This window comes from Marmota monax, unplaced genomic scaffold, assembly GCF_021218885.2.
Source record: "Marmota monax isolate L192 unplaced genomic scaffold, Marmota_monax_Labrador192_F-V1.1 WCK01_AAM20220418_F8-fsc00106, whole genome shotgun sequence".
Lineage (NCBI taxonomy): Eukaryota > Metazoa > Chordata > Mammalia > Rodentia > Sciuridae > Marmota > Marmota monax.
The window spans coordinates 10,743,118-10,762,380 of NW_026695218.1; the positions used below are offsets into that span (position 1 = coordinate 10,743,118).

General features: G+C 41.4%; 1 long non-coding RNA gene and 1 other non-coding gene across 3 annotated transcripts; both read right to left on the reverse strand.

The window, feature by feature from the left end:
* Positions 1-9,775: 9,775 nt before the first annotated feature.
* LOC124084952 (U6 spliceosomal RNA) lies at positions 9,776-9,880 on the reverse strand. Its single transcript, XR_006849299.1, has one exon. It is a non-coding gene; the product is annotated as a U6 spliceosomal RNA (small nuclear RNA).
* A 1,294-nt stretch (positions 9,881-11,174) lies between these two features.
* LOC124084913 (uncharacterized) lies at positions 11,175-18,582 on the reverse strand. Of its 2 annotated transcripts, none has more exons than XR_006849291.2 (3): positions 18,298-18,582; positions 16,933-17,193; positions 11,175-14,721 (listed from the first exon to the last, which is right to left on the reverse strand). It is a non-coding gene; the product is annotated as an uncharacterized LOC124084913 (long non-coding RNA). The 2 variants fall into 2 exon arrangements; XR_009225685.1 differs by having other exon boundaries at positions 11,176-14,721; positions 18,378-18,580.
* Between the last annotated feature and the right edge of the window lie 681 nt (positions 18,583-19,263).

Here is a 19,263-nt window from a genome sequence, read left to right on the forward strand (position 1 = left end):
GTCCAAAGTTGGCTGTTTAATGTTTCTGGCAGTACCCAAGACTCGGAGAGAGGTAGGAGACTTAAAATTACTTCACACAATTCACAATTATTTAATGCTACATTACCCTCCACTGCAGTCTGTCTCCAATCTCCGTTCCTGTTTCTTTTGGCTAATGATACATCACAGGGGATGCTTAATTGCTCTAATATTACCTGTTATTTGTCTGAGTGTTGGAATGGATCCTAGACTAGGGCAATGGTTATGAAATTTCCAACCTTTGTCCTGATCCCGGTTACTGCAGATCCAGAGTCTTTTCCTATTGTTGAACTGATTAGAGCCCATAGAGATTTTGGAATTACAGCAGCTATAGTGACAGCTGTGGCAGTGTCTGCTGCTGCAGCAGTTACAGCTGGAATAGCCATGGCCAGCCAGGTACAAACTGCTGCCACTATTAATCAGGTTATTCAACAAACATCCACCATACTTGAATCTCAAAGTAGAATTAATCAACACATTCTATCTGGGATTTTGGCTGCTAATCAAAGGATAGATCTGCTTCAAGCTCAAGTTGAGGAATTGTCTGACCTAGTACATTTGGGTTGTATTGATCAACGTGCACATTTATGCATAACCTCTGTCAGATTTAATGATTCCAGGAATGCCTCCTGCATCATTGGTGAATATTTGGCTGGAAATTGGTCCATGGCAGCGGAAGACATGATCCAGTCTCAACTAACCCAGATAGCTGTCTTGAACAGTACCCGTGTCGATCCTGTGACTTTGGGTCAATTCACCGATTGGATATCTTCTGCTTTTTCCTTCTTCAAAGAGTGGGTAAAGGTAAGCATTTTGCAATGTGTTGCTTCGGTATGTTCCTCTGTTTGTGGTTTCTCTGTCGCCTTAAGGCCCGCAGTGCTCACGATAAGGCTATGATCATACAAGCTCTTGCAGCTTTAGAAAATGGCAACTCACCTCAAGTCTGGCTTGCGCATCTTAAACAGTAAACCTTTGACATGGTCGTTACACCCCAAGTTATTATAACATTGCACTGGGATCGACATGACTTTCCTTGTTATTCTCTTAGTGTTGGAAAGCCCTTGCACTCTGCCGGTCTTACTGCCATTGCACGCAGATGGGTTTCCACACTAGTGCTTTTCTATCGCCTTAAAGTCCGTGCCTTTCTTTCAGGGTGCTGTCAACTTGTTTGTCGTTATAAACAGCCACAGTTCAACCTCAGCTATCCCCCTTCGTCCACCATCGTCACGATACAGGATGCGAGGCAAAGCACTGCACTTGAGTGATCCTTGACGTGGACCTCAAGGAGAGCATGTCCTATTGCATGCGGGTTAGACGCGTCCACGCCCCGCCCCGCCCCACGAAAAAAGGCGTAGGCTGATATGGCCTCAGATCTGGGGAAGGGCCCTCCTTAGGACTGAGCCATACTATGCAGCCACTTCTGCACAGTGGGATAGGACCTCTACTCTCGCCTGTATTGTTTTAAGAAAACAGAAAGGGGGAACTGTGGTGAGCCGCTTCTGCCGTTTCTGCAGACTATGGTCGCCATTACAAGATGGCGCTGGCTCCGCTGTGGTCTGTGACAAACAACTCATTATTTGGGAGAGTTGGCGCATGGTTTTTCACCACCCTATGAGAAAGCTCCACATGGCAGCTTTGCATTGGGGCTTGAGATGCTTTATTAAGGCTGGGAGGGGCATCTGAGAGAGAGAAGAAGAAATATCAAGGGCCTGAATAAACTGCTGAAAGAAGATTCCTGAGTTGCGTCTTCCTTGCGGGCAAGGGGTCGCGACAGATTTTGTCATTTTTTAATGCAGAGTAATACTCCATTGTGTATAAATGCCACATTTTTTTTTATCCATTCATCTATTGAAGGGCATCTAGGTTGGTTCCACAGTCTTGCTATTGTGAATTGTGCTGCTATGAACATCGATGTAGCAGTGTCCCTGTAGCATGCTCTTTTTAGGTCTTTAGGGAATAGACCGAGAAGGAGAAGAGCTGGGTCAAATGGTGGCTCCATTCCCAGCTTTCCAAGAAATCTCCATACTGCTTTCCAAATTGGCTGCACCAATTTGCAGTCCCACCAGCAATGTACAAGTGTACCCTTTTCCCCACATCCTCACCAGCACTTGTTGTTGTTTGACTTCATAATGGCTGCCAATCTAACTGGAGTGAGATGGTATCTTAGGGTGGTTTTGATTTGCATTTCTCTGACTGCTAGAGATGGTGAGCATTTTTTCATGTACTTGTTGATTGATTGTATGTCCTCCTCTGAGAAGTGTCTGTTCAGGTCCTTGGCCCATTTGTTGATTGGGTTGTTTGTTCTCTTATTGTCTAATTTTTTGAGTTCTTTGTATACTCTGGATATTAGGGCTCTATCTGAAGTGTGAGGAGTAAAGATTTGTTCCCAGGATGTAGGCTCTCTATTTACCTCTCTTATTGTTTCTTTTGCTGAGAAAAAACTTTTTAGTTTGAGTAAGTCCCATTTGTTGATTCTAGTTATTAACTTTTGTGCTATGGGTGTCCTATTGAGGAATTTGGAGCCCGACCCCACAGTATGTAGATCGTAGCCAACTTTTTCTTCTATCAGATGGCATGTCTCTGATTTGATATCAAGTTCCTTGATCCATTTTGAATTAACTTTTGTTCATGGCGAGAGAAAGGGATTCAGATTCATTTTGTTGCATATGGATTTCCAGTTTTCCCAGCACCATTTGTTGAAGATGCTATCCTTCCTCCATTGCATGCTTTTAGCCCCTTTATCAAATATAAGATAGTTGTAGTTTTGTGGATTGGTTTCTGTGTCCTCTCTTCTGTACCATTGGTCCACCCGCCTGTTTTGGTACCAGTACCATGCTGTTTTTGTTACTATTGCTCTGTAGTATAGTTTGAAGTCTGGTATCGCTATACCGCCTGATTCACACTTCCTGCTTAGCATTGCTTTTGCTATTGTGGGTCTTTTATTTTTCCATATGAATTTCATGATTGCTTTCTCTATTTCTACAAGAAATGCCATTGGGATTTTGATTGGCATTGCATTAAACCTATAGAGAATTTTTGGTAATATCGCCATTTCGATGATGTTAGTTCTGCCTATCCATGAACAGGGTATATTTTTCCATCTTCTGCCGCAGTCTGGCTGGGCACAAATGCCGCAGTCTGGCTGGGCACACAATCACGAGCCACCACACAGCTTGTAGATTCAAACAGCAACTCTTTATTCCCGAACTCACACCAGCCGTCTACAATCACGTTCTGGGGAAATCCACGTTCTCTTCCCAAATCCACGTTCTCTGCCCAAATCCACCTCCACTGGGCTTCTATCTCCAAAATATATTGTCTAAATCCCGTGAGAACTCAAGGGGAACTCAGGCAGCAGGATACGCCCTATTCCCAGCAGGAATAATCTTAAACCTTAAACCTGGAACCTAAACCAGGAACGCCCTAAACACGATTATCTTAAAACCGGGAACACCCTAATCTGCCTTGGTCCTTGAGCAAGGTCACTTACATTCAATGTCACTGCAACATGTCAGCAACATGGGGTACGCTGGCAAGGAAATTGTCATACCTACTTGGCTAATGGCTCCCAGCAATCTTCTAAGATCTTCTTCTATTTCTCTCTTTAGGGTTCTGTAGTTTTCATTGTATAAGTCTTTCACCTCTTTTGTTAGGTTGATTCCCAAGTATTTTATTTTTTTTGAAGATATTGTGAATGGAGTGGTTGTCCTCATTTCCATTTCAGAGGATTTGTCGCTGATATACAGGAATGCCTTTGATTTATACGTGTTGATTTTATATCCTGCCACTTTGCTGAATTCATTTATTATCTCTAATAGTTTCTTTGTAGAGCCTTTTGGGTCTGCTAGGTATAGAATCATGTCATCTGCAAATAGTGATAATTTAAGTTCTTCTTTTCCTATTTTGATGCCTTTAATTTCTTTCGTCTGTCTAATTGCTCTGGCCAGTGTTTCGAGAACTATGTTGAACAGAAGTGGTGAGAGAGGGCATCCCTGTCTTGTTCCAGATTTTAGAGGGAATGCCTTCAATTTTTCTCCATTCAGAATGATGCTAGCCTGAGGCTTAGCATAGATTGCTTTTACAATATTGAGGTATGTTCCTGTTATCCCTAGTTTTTCTAGAGTTTTGAACATAAAGGGATGCTGTACTTTGTCGAATGCTTTTTCCGCATCTATCGAGATGATCATATGGTTCTTATTTTTAAGTCTATTGATGTGGTGAATAACATTTATTGATTTCCATATATTGAACCAGCCTTGCATCCCAGGGATGAATCCTACTTGATCATGGTGCACAATTTTTTTGATATGTTTTTGTATCCGATTCGCTAGAATTTTATTGAGGATTTTTGCATCTAGGTTCATTAGAGATATTGGTCTGTAGTTTTCTTTCTTTGAAGTGTCTTTGTCTGGTTTAGGTATCAGGGTGATGTTGGCCTCGTAGAATGAATTTGGAAGTTCTCCCTCTTTTTCTATTTCCTGAAGTAGCTTGAAAAGTATTGGTATTAGTTCCTCTTTAAAGGTTTTGTAAAACTCTGCTGTATACCCATCCGGTCCTGGGCTTTTCTTAGTTGGTAGTCTTTTGATGGTTTCTTCTATTTCCTCAATTGATATTGGTCTGTTTAGGTTGTCTATATCCTCCTGACTCAATCTGGGCAGATCATATGACTTAAGAAATTTATCTATGCCTTCACTATCTTCTAATGTATTGGAGTATAAGGATTCAAAATAATTTTTGATTATCTTCTGTATTTCTGAAGTGTCTGTTGTGATATTGCCTTTTTCATCCAGTATGCTAGTAATTTGAGTTCTCTCTCTTCTTCTCTTTGCTAGCATGGCTAAGGGTCTGTCGATTTTGTTTATTTTTTCAAAGAACCAACTTTTAGTTTTGTCAATTTTTTCAATTGTTTCTTTTGTTTCGATTTCATTAATTTCAGCTCTGATTTTAATTATTTCTTGCCTTCTACTTCTTTTGCTGTTGTTTTGCTCTTTTTTTTCAAGGATTTTGAGATGAAGTATGAGATCATTTATTTGTTGGTTTTTTCTTTTTTTAAGGAATGAACTCCAAGCAATGAATTTTCCTCTTAGAACTGCTTTCAATGTGTCCCATAGGTTCTGATATGTTGTGTCTGTGTTTTCATTTATCTCTAAGAATTTTTTAATTTCCTCCTTGATGTCTTCTATAACCCATTGATCATCATTCAGTAACCTATTGTTCATTCTCCAAGTGATGTATGCTTTTTCCTTCCTTCTTTTATCGTTGATTTTCAGTTTCATTCCATTATGATCAGATAAGATGTATGGTATTATCTCTACTCCTTTATATTGTCTAAGAGTTGCCCTGTGACATAATATGTGATCTATTTTTGAGAAGGATCCATGTGCTGCTGAGAAAAAAGTGTAACTGCTTGATGTTGGGTAGTATATTCTATATATGTCAATTAAGTCTAGGTTATTAATTGTGTTATTGAGTTCTATAGTTTCCTTATTCAACTTTTGTTTGGAAGATCTGTCCAGTGGTGATAGAGGTGTGTTGAAGTCTCCCATGATTATTGTATGGTGGTCTATTAGACTCTTGAACTTGAGAAGAGTTTGTTTGATGAACGTAGCTGCACCATTGTTAGGGGCATATATATTTATGATTGTTATGTCTTGTTGGTGTATGGTTCCCTTGAGCAGTATGTAGTGTCCCTCTTTATCCCTTTTGATTAACTTGGGCTTGAAATCTATTTTATTTGATATGAGTATGGACACACCTGCTTGTTTCCGAAGTCCATATGAGTGATATGATTTTTCCCAACCTTTCACCTTCAGCCTATGTATGTCTTTTCCTATCAAATGCATCTCCTGTAGGCAGCATATTGTTGGGTCTTGTTTTGTGATCCATTCTACTAGCCTGTGTCTCTTAATTGGTGAGTTTAAGCCATTAACATTTAGGGTTATTATTGAGATATGGGTTGTTCTTCCAGCCATATTTGTTTATTTATGTTACTAAACATGGTTTGTTTTCCTCTTTGATTATTTTTCCCCCCTTTACTGTCCTACCTCCCACTGTTGGTTTTCATTGTTATTTTCCATTTCCTCTTCCTGTAATGTTTTGCCGAGGATGTTTTGAAGAGATGGTTTTCTAGCTGCAAATTCTTTTAACTTTTGTTTATCGTGGAAGGTTTTAATTTCATCTTCCATCCTGAAGCTTAATTTCGCTGGAAACACAATTCTTGGTTGGAACCCATTTTCTTTCAGTGTTTGAAATATATTATTCCAGGATCTTCTAGCTTTCAGAGTCTGTGTTGAAAGATCAGCTGTTATCCTGATTGGCTTACCCCTAAATGTAATCTGCTTCCTTTCTCTTGTAGCTTTTAAAATTCTCTCCTTATTCTGTATGTTGGGCATCTTCATTATAATGTGTCTAGGTGTGGGTCTCTTATGATTTTGCACATTCGGCGTCCTGTAGGCTTCTAGGATTTGGGATTCTGTCTCATTCTTCAAGTCTGGGAAGTTTTCTCGTATTATTTCATTGAATAGATTGCTCATTCCTTTGGTTTGAAACTCTGTCCCTTCCTGTATCCCAATGACTCTTAAATTTGGTCTCTTGATGTTATCCCATATTTCTTGGATGTTCTGCTCATGGTTTCTTAACAGTCTTGCTGAGCTGTCTATGTTCTTTTCAAGTTGAAATACTTTATCTTCATTGTCTGATGTTCTATCTTCTAAGTGTTCTACTCTGCTGGTAGTATTCTCAATTGAGTTTTTAAGTTGGCTTATTGCTTCCTGCATTTCTAGGATTTCTGTTTGTTTGTTTTTTATAACCTCTATCTCCCTGTATAGTTGATCTTTTGCTTCTTGGATTTGTTTATGTAATTCATTGTTGAAGTGATCTTTCATTGTCTGATTTTGCTGTCTGATGTCTTCCTTGAGACTCCAGATCATCTGAAGCATGTATATCCTGAATTCTTTATCTGACATTCCATCTGCTGCAGCTATTACCTCTTCTAACATTGAGTTGACCTGCATTGCTTGTGGTCCTTTCTTTCCTTGTCTCTTCATACTGTTCGCGTTCCTTTCTACTTGGTAAAACTGTTGTGCTATTGAATTTTCCCCCTATATATTTATATTGGTCTTGTATAGTTGCAAAGTCTCCCTCGCAGGCGCGGGCAGCGGCTCTGCCCCTCCTCCAATTGGGGCAATGTGCCTACCACGCCGGCAGGCCGCTGGGCCTGCTCTGCCGGTCGGTAGCAGGTCCGCCTACCTTGCAGGCGCGGGCGGCGGCTCTGTCCCTCTGCGGGCCGCTAGCTTGTTCTGTCGGTGGTCGCAGTTCTGCCTACTTTGCAGGCGCAGGCAGCGGCACTGCCCCTCTGCAGGCCTCTGGGGCTGTTCTGCCGGTGGGTCGCAGGTCCGCCTACCTTGCAGGCGCGGGGGGGGGGCGGCTGTACTCTTCCTCAGGCCACTGGGCCTGTTCTGTCTGTCGGTTGCAGGTCTGGCCTGTTCTGTTGGTGGTCACAGTTCCGTCTACCTTGCAGGTGCGGGGGGACGGGGCGGCTCTGCCTCTCAGCAGGCCGCTGCGCCTGTTCTGCCAGTGGGTCGCAGGCCCGCCTACCTTGCAGGAGTGGTTGGCAGCTCTGCCCCTCCGCGGGCCACTGGGCCTTTTCTGTCGGTGGTCACAGTTCCGCCTACCTGGCAGGCGCGGGGGGTGGGGGGCGGCTCTGCCCCTCAGCAGGCCGCTGGGCCTGTTCTGTGGGTGGTCACAGTTCCATCTACCTTGCCAGCGCAGGGGGAGGGGGCGGCCCTGCCTCTCAGCAGGCCGCTGCTCCTGTTCTGCCGGTGGGTCGCAGGCCCCCCCTTTCTTTCTTAACCCGACTATATTTTCCTGTTAGAGACCCCCTGACTTGCACACACTTCCCTATTTTAATCTTTTAAATCTCTTGGATACTTGCTTTCAGTGTGATATGTGGTCAGTTTTTTCAAGTTTTCTCCGTGTGTTTGAATTTAATATGGGTATTTTGCTGATGCTGGGAATAGTGTTCTATATATGCCCATGAGGTCATTTTACAATTGTGTTCTTCAAATCATATATATCGACATTAATGTTTTTTCTTGTTCTATCAGTTACTGAGAGAGGTGTTTTAATATATTCTATTATGATTGTGGAACTGTTTTTTCTTCTCATATTACTATTTTATATATTTTCTCTGCTTCATACACTTTAATATTATATTTATATCCATACACATTTAAAGTTGTTATTGATGCTTTGGAAATGTTTTTCTTATAAAGGACCCTTTTAATTCATTACTTATAATTTTTAATTTAAAATATAGTTTCTTGGATAAGAATATAGTCACATCAACTTCCTTCTGTTTAATTGCTTGATACTTATTTTTTTGAAGTAGATATTTTATCATTTTTCATTATTATCATTAGTATATCATGTTAAATGAAAGTTACAGAAATTGATAAAATGATACCCAGAAGCTGTTGATTATGAGTAGAACAGTGCATAAAGAAAAATCTGGAAAGAAAATGCTCTAAAAATTTATAGAAAATACACATTGCTAAAGTTGCAAACACTGAAATTATTTTCCACATTTGTAAAATTTGCCTTAGAGCAAATAAAGCCCATGTTTATAGGGACCTAGTACAAGGCAAATGATTGAAAATGAAAATTCCCAAAGAATCTATAATGAGTTTTGAATATTTTTTGAACTATATATATTTGTTTATTCTAATTTGTTATATATGACAGCAGAATACCAATTCAATTTATATTACACATACAGAGCACAATTTTTCATGTCTTTGTACACAAAGTAGAGTCCCACCATCTGTGTCTTCATACATGTACATAGGGTAATGATGTCCATCTCATTCCACCCTCTTTCCTTCACTTATAACCCTCCCTTCCCCTCCCTCCCATTTGCCCTATCTAAATTTCATCTATTCTTCCCATGATCCCCCCTCCACTATCCCCACTATGAATCAGCCTCCTTATATCATAGAAAACATTCAGCATTTGCTTTTTTTGGGATTGGCTTACTTCACTTAGCATTATATTCTCCAAATCCATCCATTTACCTGCAAATGCTATGATTTTTTTCTCTTTCAATGCTGAGTAATATTCCATTGTATATATATACACCACATTTTCTTTATCCATTCATCTACTGAAAGGCATCTAGATTGGTTCCACAATTTAGCTTTTGTGAATTGTGATGCTATAAACATTGATGTGACTATGTCCCTGTAGTATGCTTTTTTAAAGCCCTTTGGGTACAAACTGAAGAGTGGGATAGCTGGGTCAAATGGTGGTTCCATTCTAAGTTTTCCAAGGAATATCTATACTGTTTTCCATATTGGTTGCACCAACTTACGGTCCCCTAAGCAATGTATGAGTGTGCCTTTCTCCCCACATTCTCACCAACACTTATTGCTTGTATTTTTAATAGCTACTATTTTGACTGGAGTGAGATGAAATCTTAGAGTAGTTTTGATTTGCATTTCTTTAATTGCTAGTGATGTTGAACATATTTTCATGTATTTGTTGATTGATTGTACTTCACTTTCTGAGAAGTGTCTGTTCAGTTCCTTGGCCCATTTATTGATTGGGTAATTTTTTTTTTTGGTGTTAAGATTTTTGAGTTCTTTATATATCCTAGAGATTAGTGCTCTATCTGATGTGTGAGGGGTAAAAATTTGCTCCCATTCTGTAGGCTGTCTATTAACCTCACTGATTGTCTCTTTGGCTGAAAAGAAGCTTTTTAAAAAATATGAAATGTTTCACAAATTTGTGTCATCCTTGCACAGGGGCCATGCTAATCTTCTCTGTATCATTCCAATTTTAGTATATGTGCTGCTGAAGCGAGCACTATTTTTCATTTTTTAATTTTCCAACTTGTCTCCTTATTGTAGATATAAATTCTTGTGAACAGTATCTTATTGGATTTTTAAAAATGCAATTTAAAAGTGTTTGCCTTTAAATGGAACACAGTCCATTTATATTAAAAATGATTTAGGTTAGGTTTGTACCTATTATGTTATTGTGTGCTTTCTGTTTGATCTGCTAATCCTGTTTCTTTTTCCTCTTCTTTTTTTTTTTACCTCTTTTGTATTAAATGCTTTTCATCAATCCATTTCCCTCCTATTTGTTTGAATGCTGTGCATTGTTTGTGCTCTTTTCTAGGTCACTGTAGAAATTATAATATTCAGACATGAGGTATCAAAGTCTGAAGTTAATCTATGTGGTTATCCTCCTTCTAGACTATGAAAGGACCTTATAGAATTTAAGCCTCATTTCTCTCTTCCATACTAATGTTAATAAGATATAAATTATATTTATTATTTAACATCACAGAAGTATTGTTTTGTACAATGTTTATTTAGATTTTTTCCACATTTGTCTTTATTTCTTCTGCTTCTTATACATTTGTCTGGGATTACTTTCTTAGATGTTCCTTAATGACAGATTGCTAGAGGCAAACTAGTTTTGCTTGTTCAAGTATGTCTTTATTTTAATGGACTTTAAACTCTAGGTGGCAGTTATTTTCTTTTAGCATATTGTCTCTTGGTTCCCACAGCAGCTATTTAGATATCAGACTTTATTTTTTTCAGTACTGGGGATTGAACCCAGGGGTGCTCTACCACTGAATTACATTCCCAACCCTTTTTATTTTGAGACAGGATCTTGCTAAGGTAGGCCTTAAACTTGTGATCCTCCTGCTTCAGCCTCCAGAGTTGTTAGGATTACAGGTGTGAACAATGGTGCTTGACTATGCAGAGTTATTTTAAAGTCTCTATTTGATATTTCCAATATCCAGGTTGTCTGTTGTTTCTGTTAATATTTGTTCCTGGTGCCTTGTTTCTTTGTGTGCTTTTTAAATTTTGATGGTGGGTTTTGTGGAAAATTACCTAGGGGAATTTTTTGAGGCTCATGCTCCTTTCTTTAGAGAGAGTTTGTGTTTGTTTCTGTGAGGAGCCTAAGACTCTTACCAGTCCAGAATTGCTTTCTGCATTCATGGCTTGATGAATGGCTTGATACCACTTAGTAATCTGAATTTGGGATTAAATCAGCACAACCATAACTCTTAAAGGACCTTATTGGTATCCTGATCTCTGTTGTTTCCCAGAAGAGTATAACCTTGCAAAAAAAAAAAAAAAAAAAGGCTACTTTGTCTTCTTTAGTTTCCTTTTAGAATTTGGTGAAGTAACTCTCAAATAGTAATGTGCCAGAGGAATCTGCTAAAAAAGTAAAGATTCCTCTGAATGTGATGATGCATGCCTGTAATCCCAGCTACTTTGGAGGTTAAGATGGGAGGATAGAGAGTTTGAAGCCAGCCTGGGCAACACAGTGAGACCCCATCTAAAAACAAACAAACAAACAAACAAAACTGAAGATTCCCAGTCAAGCTGGGCAAAGTGGCTCATGCCTCTAATTCCAGTGGCTCCAGAGGTTGAGGCAGGAGGATCACGAGTTCAAAGCCAGCCTCAGCAAAAGTGAGGTGCTAAGCAATTCAGTGAGACCCCGTCTCTAAATAAAATACAAAATAGGGCTGGGGATGTAGCTCAGTGGTCAAGTGCCCCTGAGTTCAATCCCTGGTATTAAAAAAAAAAATCACCAGTCAAGCTCACTGGATTAGACTAAAGGGAAGGAAGGGAAAGTAGAGGGAATGGGAATAAGGAAGACAGTAGAATGAATAAGGACATAACTTTCCTATGTTCACATTTGAATACACTACCAGTGAAACTCCACATCATGTACAACTGCAATAATGGGATCCTAATTAGAATAACTTATATTTCATGTATGTATAATATGTCAGAATATACTCTACCGTCATGTATATCTAAAAAGAACAAAAATAAGTTATATGCATGTATGAATATGTCATAATAAAAGTCACTATTCTGAATAATTAGCATGCACTAACAATTTTTTTAAAGCAGAAAAAAAATACTCTACTGTCATGCATGTCTAAAAAGAACAAAGAAACAAACAAAAAGATTCCCCAGTCAACAAAAGAGATTATGATTCAGATGATGGGGGTGCAGGAATATGCATTTTTAGCAATTACCAAAGAGAAGCTAGCTGTAGGTGACAGAAACATCATCTTCAGATCCCACAGCTTCTTTGGGCCCATTGTACAACCTTAGGCAAGAATATGTAGGAGCCACAATTCTTTGTCTTCCTGGGGTGGGGATGGGGATGTATTCTTTAAAATGCTCAGGAAACATTTATCTCTTTACATGCATGGACCGAAACTGCTCAAGTGTAGTGTTTGAAGCTTCACATGGGAGGAGGGAGTGCTGTGTGCCCCTGCAGATCTGGGTTTCAGTGCCAAAAAGTGCAAATGTACCTTGCTTATGTATGCACAGCACTTTCAATAAAGTAATGATATAGAAGTCCTGATCTATGTTAAAAAATGTTCAGCGTCTTTCTCCCTACTCCTCAACTGGTGCTAGAACTAAAGAGAGGTATCAGTTTTTACTGGGATGCTGGCTTGAAACACCAGGACAAGTCAACTTTCTTTTCTCCAAAAGTAATTTTTTTTTGCTTCCCCTCTACCCTCAGTTAAATTGGAAATGTGTGAATCGAAGCCTGAGCTGATATCAAAAAGAGATAATGAATTGGGGCCTTGAAGCTCTTAAACAGTCATTACCTGAATTAATATTTATAAATGGGCTTTTAGTGTTCTGAGTAACATATGGAAGTTAAAACTCAGCAGATCCGAATGGGAAGTAGGTAATTGAGAGAGAAGGCCTTATTCTCTATTAAATTAAGAAATTTAGAAACCTTTAAAAGAAAGCAAAAACGACAGCAAGCAAGAAAAACTGAGAAATCCGAAATCTGACCCAACTTAATAAATAACTTTAATTTGATTTATTGAAGTGTCACAGTATCCCTGCAGGTCTGGTTCTAAGCCAGGTGGTTCCCCTGGTATCTCGAAGAGAACATTTCAGGTCAAAGCTATACTTGATGCTCAGCCATAAATCTCATGCTTTTTTTACACTTGAAAATAATAAAGTTCTTGATTCCGGTTAATTTCACTTCTTTCTTTTATATTATTAATGCTCCTGTCCTTTTGAAAATTGGAATGTGGAATGCAATGTGGCAAATATTAAGAAGTGGGAAAAGCTGTAGGAAAATAATCTGATGTCAATTTGCTTTTCCCTTGGAGTGGAGCAATCCTTTCCCCCCAGTGCTCAGACCCAGGTCTTCTCAGCTGCCTCAGACGGCCACACAGAGAGGGTGGCTGTCGCTGTGGCTTTCTCTAGTGGTCTCTCTCCTCTCATGGACAAAGGATCTCCGACTGGGGATAAGTGGGTACAGACTTAACTGAATGAGGCAGCTAGGCTAACTAGAAGGTTCCTTGGGTGAGGGCATGAATGGCTTCCTAAGGGGCAGACGTGACACATTGACCCTTAGTTGCTGACGGGAAGTGCAATCCGGAGTCGAGCCAGCACCTGGACTAGCCCTTGAATTCATGGCTGGTTTCTTTATAGGGCAGGGGCATGTGAGTAAACTGAGATCTCCTAGTGAAAAAGCCAATAAGATAGGAGGCACCACAGCTTAGTTTGGGATATGTTGATTGAATGTGACACAAAGGGTAGAGAGGTGTTCTTCACATACCAAAGGCCTCACACATACCAAATGCCCTGACTGGTAGGGAGAGCTTGGAGGTGATGGGGGAAGCCAGTGGACATCTCTTCTGAGCTAGGCCTGGCTGTCACTGGCAGTGGATATAGTAGGCTGCATCTAAGCACACCCCTAAACTACTCAGGAGCACTTCTAGGAGGCTCACAGCTTTTGTGAGCAGGTGGGAGAAAAACCTAGAACGAATGGAATATGAGTTACCCTTGCTCATATGTTAATGTTATTTTATTGGCCCTGCAACCTTATGAGGCCTAAGGAAACTTGGGTCACATAAAAAAAGAAAAGCATACTGTAGTTTGGCAAAAACTTGTGTGTGTGTGTGTGTGTGTGTGTGTGTGTGTGTGTGTGTGAGAAATGAGCTTTCATTTAGAAGCTTTGGCAGAAGTTTCTTTTGGTTCCCTGGTACTTTTAAGTGATATTTTCTGAGCTTGGAAACCAAGCAGGCAGATCATGGAATTTTGGCTAGAGATGTTTTTTAAAAAATGTAGGCAGGCAGTAATTTGGCTGTGAGGCCATACTGGGCTGCCGAGTAAACCAAGCAGAGTTACCATGGCGGCGCTTCTAATGTTTATATAAACAAAGTTTTTTCCTGACAAACATACTTCATATTTAATAATCCTCAATCCACGGGGGCCTCTTCTCTCTTTGTGTGTAGCTAGTTCATGCCATTTGGACTTGGGTAGATTTTTTTTTTAATTGTGTGTGACTCTTTTCTGGCACCCACAATACTTCAAAATTGAGTGTTACGTCCCAATATCTTGAAGGGTAGAGTGAGAGGTACTTTAGCGTTGGGGAGGTGATCAACCTACTGTGTGAAAATGCAAAACAGACTTTTCACTGATCCATAGTCTCCTGGACTGGACCGCACTCAGCATTTAGAAGGACAGACTTCAGGAGCTGGGTATGGTGTAATCACAGTTGAGGTAGGAGGATCACAAGTTCAAGGCCAGCCTCAGCAATTTAGTGATACCCTGTTTCAAAATCAACATGGTTGGAGATGTAGTTCAGTGGTAGAGCTCTTGCCTAGCATGTGGTAGGCCTTGGGTTCAATCCCCAGGACTGCAAAATAAACAACAAAAAACAAATAAAGAACGAGAGGTATAGAAAGACTTCTACTTTAATTCAGTTTGCATGCCAGATAAAACCTGGATTCTACCCACCTGCCTGCTCTGCCTCTCTTCATAGCTCTGTGATCTTTATATTGCCACTCACTGAGAGGTCACCCTCTTGCTAGCCCATATCCAATTATTGGAAGTTTTAACAAGCTCCCATATTGTAAAATGACTCATTTGGTTATGAGTAACAAAACCCCCACTCTTTAGAACTGAAACACAAAAGGAGATCTATTATTAGGTCATGCAACTGGAACAAGGTTTATTTTTGGATCAAGTAACTAGAAAGGCTCGGGAAGTTCTGGTTCAGGAATAACTGGATCCAGCTGAAGTACCCATGTCTCTAGAGAGTTCTTGATTCTAACATACCTGACACTGTCCCTTTGTTCTCCCCAACCAACAGAGTCTCTATAAGACTCCCCCCCCCAAACAATAAGAGAGGTAAATAGGGAGCCTACATCATGGGAACAAATCTTTACTCCTCACACTTCAGATAGAGCCCTAATATCCAGAGTATACAAAGAACTCAAAAAATTAGACAATAAGATAACAAATAACCCAATCAATAAATGGGCCAAGGACCTGAACAGACACTTCTCAGAGGAGGACATACAATCAATCAATAAGTACATGAAAAAATGCTCACCATCTCTAGCAGTCAGAGAAATGCAAATCAAAACCACCCTAAGATACCATCTCACTCCAGTAAGATTGGCAGCCATTATGAAGTCAAACAACAACAAGTGCTGGCGAGGATGTGGGGAAAAGGGTACACTTGTACATTGCTGGTGGGACTGCAAATTGGTGCAGCCAATTTGGAAAGCAGTATGGAGATTCCTGGGAAAGCTGGGAATGGAACCACCATTTGACCCAGCTATTGCCCTTCTTGGACTATTCCCTGAAGACCTTAAAAGAGCATACTACAGGGATACTGCTACATTGATGTTTACAGCAGCACAATTCACAATAGCTAGGCTGTGGAACCAACCCAGATACCCTTCAATAGATGATTGGATAAAAAAATGTGGCATTTATACACCATGGAGTATTTTGCAGCACTAAAAAATGACAAAATCATGGAATTTGCAGGGAAATGGATGGCATTAGAGCAGATTATGCTAAGTGAAGCTAGCCAATCCCTAAAAAACAAATACCAAATGTCTTCTTTGATATAATGAGAGCAACTAAGAACAGAGCAGGGAGGAAGAGCAGGAAGAGAAGATTAACATTAAACAAAGACATGAGGTGGGAGGGAAAGGGAGAAAAAAGGGAAATTGCATGGAAGTGGAGGGAGACCCTCATTGTTATACAAAATTACATATAAGAGGTTGTGAGGGGAATGGGAAAATAAACAAGGAGAGAAATGAATTACAGTAGAGGGGGCAGAGAGAGAAGATGGGAGGGGAGGGGAGGGGGGATAGTAGAGGATAGGAAAGGTAGCAGAATACAACAGTTACTAATAGGGCATTATGTAAAAATGTGGATGTGTAACATTATGTAAAAATGTGGATGTGTAACCAATGTGATTCTGCAATCTGTATTTGGGGTAAAAATGGGAGTTCATAACCCACTTGAATCTAATGTATGAAATATGATATATCAAGAACTATGTAATGTTTTGAACAACCAATAAAAAAAAACTCCCCCCCTACACTCCTTAGGAGCTGAGGACCAAACCTAGGGTCTTGTGCATGCTAGGCAAGTGCTCCACTACCAAGTCACACACCCTAGCTTAGAAATTTTGTCAGAGGAAGGGAACTTACAATGCTACAGGAATTCTTTTCTTAGGAACATGAAGTGATCAGATATCTCAGCAAGCTTGGATAAAGTTATTTTTATTTTTCTCCCTCTTGAACCCTTGGCCACTTATCTACACCTGCCCAGTAGCTCAGGGAAGCCCAGGAGTATCTCCTCAGTTGTTGCTTCATCACTGCCCTCTGGGTCAGCTCAGCACACTTAAGATCCACCTCCATCTGCAAGCACCAGAATTCTCCACTGATGCCACTTCAGGGTTTCAGAGGTGGTTGGTAAGCACCAGGCCTGGGATCTAAATGTCCTCATTCTCTGCCTTTATCTTTTATACCCAATACTTTCTCAATCAATCCAATAGCTGAAAGGAACAGGCTTAAAAATGTAAAAACAAAACAAAAAACCTTACCTTGAAAATAAAGCAGGAATTTTAGTCTGAGAGCCTAACTTGAGACCTTGGAATGGCGGTGGGGGTAATACTGACATGGACTGTGAGAAGCGACCTGAAGAAAGACGTCATCTGTGGTGGCACCAACTTGAACTTAGAGAGTCACTTGCTGTGAGATGGAAAGGGCAGCTCTGAGTAGGTGGAGAGGAAGAAGAGCAGGCCAGCAGGACTATGTAGGAGGGCCTTTGACAGGGGCCATGGTGGAGCTCAGAACTGAGAGGACTAGGGAGAGAAGGAGAGCAAGGGGCAGAGAAAGGGTTATCTCAGCAAGAGAAAATGGTGACTGTCAGAGTGGCCCAGACTCCCTGGAAGTTTTTAAATTAATTGGTTGGAAACTATGGAGGTCCTTAGAACCCACAATTCCACAAGTGAACTTAATCAGAAAATGCTATTTTATGATATTCTTTTGACCCTCTTGTGCCCATCCCCAGGTGGTTGTGACAGGGGTGGAGTAGAGGGTTGCACAAACTGACAGAGCGGAGAATTTACAGCCAGTGGCCCAAGTTAACAACAGTTGCTGTGGCGGGAAGAGGCCACCAGGGGGCAGTGCCTTATTACCCTGTCAGCGCAACGCTGCAAAGCCCCGCAGGAGCTGAGAGGAAGATCAGTGAAACGTAGCCCCCAAGGCCCGGACCTTTATCCTTTATTTTTCTTTCTCTGCGAGGAGCAAAATGTTTGCAAAAATGGGGCGTGCATGGACCTGGAAGTGTGTGTGTGTGTGTGTGTGTGTGTCTGTCTGTCTGTCCAGAATCCACCCAGTGTGGTCTAGACATGTCTGAATGGTTATCGCGGGAAGCATCTCATGCTACAGACCCCGGAGGCCGGGGGCTGGTCGCCTCTCAGCCCTCCGACTGCTTCCTGAGCTCATCCAGTTCGCCATCCCTTCTTTGTGAGCAGCCACTGGGCTCCAGGCACTTCTCTGGGCCCTGGGCATCCAGTTGTTCGGAAGCGTCCCTCCTCCTTGGTCACCACTTCTGCCCGTGTCTGGAGCCCAGACCCAGCCGCCCGAGCCCACTGCGGAAGGTGCTGCAGTCTCCCAGACCTGCTTTTGGAAGGAGGGGTCCTAGAGGGCCTCCCACCCTGCAACATCTTTTGTCTGCCTCACCCCGGGTGTGGCTGCTATAACCCCTCAAGGGAACCGTGGAGCTGCAAGGTGCGCTGCGACCACTGGGGGGCGTCTGGAGACGCGAAAGGGGCGATGATCTCCAGGACCAAATTGTTTCTCAGGGTCCACAATAAGGTCACCTTGGCAAGGCATCACGGTTTGTCTTTGAACCGGTCCTTCTCCTCCCACCTCCGACTCAGAACGTTCTCAGGAGAACTCACCTGCGACCTCTGGCCACTCTGCCTCCCAGCCAGGGTCAGGGGACAGGAGCGCGCGAGTGGTGCCTGTGGAGCATACGCACCTAGACTGGAGGCGTCCTCTCCTGTCCTTTAGGTTTCTGTGGTTTCTCTTTCTGGCTCCTTAACTGGAGCCAGGAAGTGGCTGTTGCCTGGGAGAGATGGGTTCCCAGTCCCAGCTTACTGTGGGAAAACCAGCCTCGGAAAGCGCGGTTCTTGGCTGATGTACCACCGTAAGTGGGCGTGTGGAATTAGGTGCTGGATTTACACACAAAAAGTCCTCCTACAGTAATGCAAGGCTCACATCCCCCTCTTTCCTGGTTTTTGATGGCTAAGCCTATCTCTTGCACAGTTATTTTAAATCTCCATGGAGTTGATTATAAGAAGAAAATTCAGGAAGCTGGAAGGACTCTATCCCCCAGCCAGAAAATTCTGTGTCTGACAATCTGATTACAAATTTGCACCTGTCCAAAGCTTTAAAGTTCAGAAGTTTAAAGCAAGAAAGACAGTAAGCCTATCTGTAAATATCATTCTCTTCAAAATTTTTTCTCTCACACCTTTTTTTTTTCATTTGGTTCCTGTTCCTTCTGGGCATAAGGAATATAGCTCAGGTCAGTGAGCCTGGGGATTTATTTCCAGGTCCACAGCATATTAGGGACCAGCAAAGAATGTTGGTGTCTCTAAGGTAAGTATGCAGTCTGTTTCAGGGTCCTGTTCTGGGGCTAACAGTGGCTGTTGTTAAAACAAAGGTTCAAGGTCAGTGGGTTTTTTGACCTTGATTTAAAAGTAGAATTTGGTGAAAATGATTCTGAATTCTTTGGCAGTCTAGGTCCCATTTAATTCCCGCTTATTCTCCATGAGTGATTGGTGACAAGGATTTGTCTTGCCTAGGACACTTGAAAGTAGGTTGTTGATCTAATTCCTGAGAGGGACAGCAGCCCACTTGTGCTC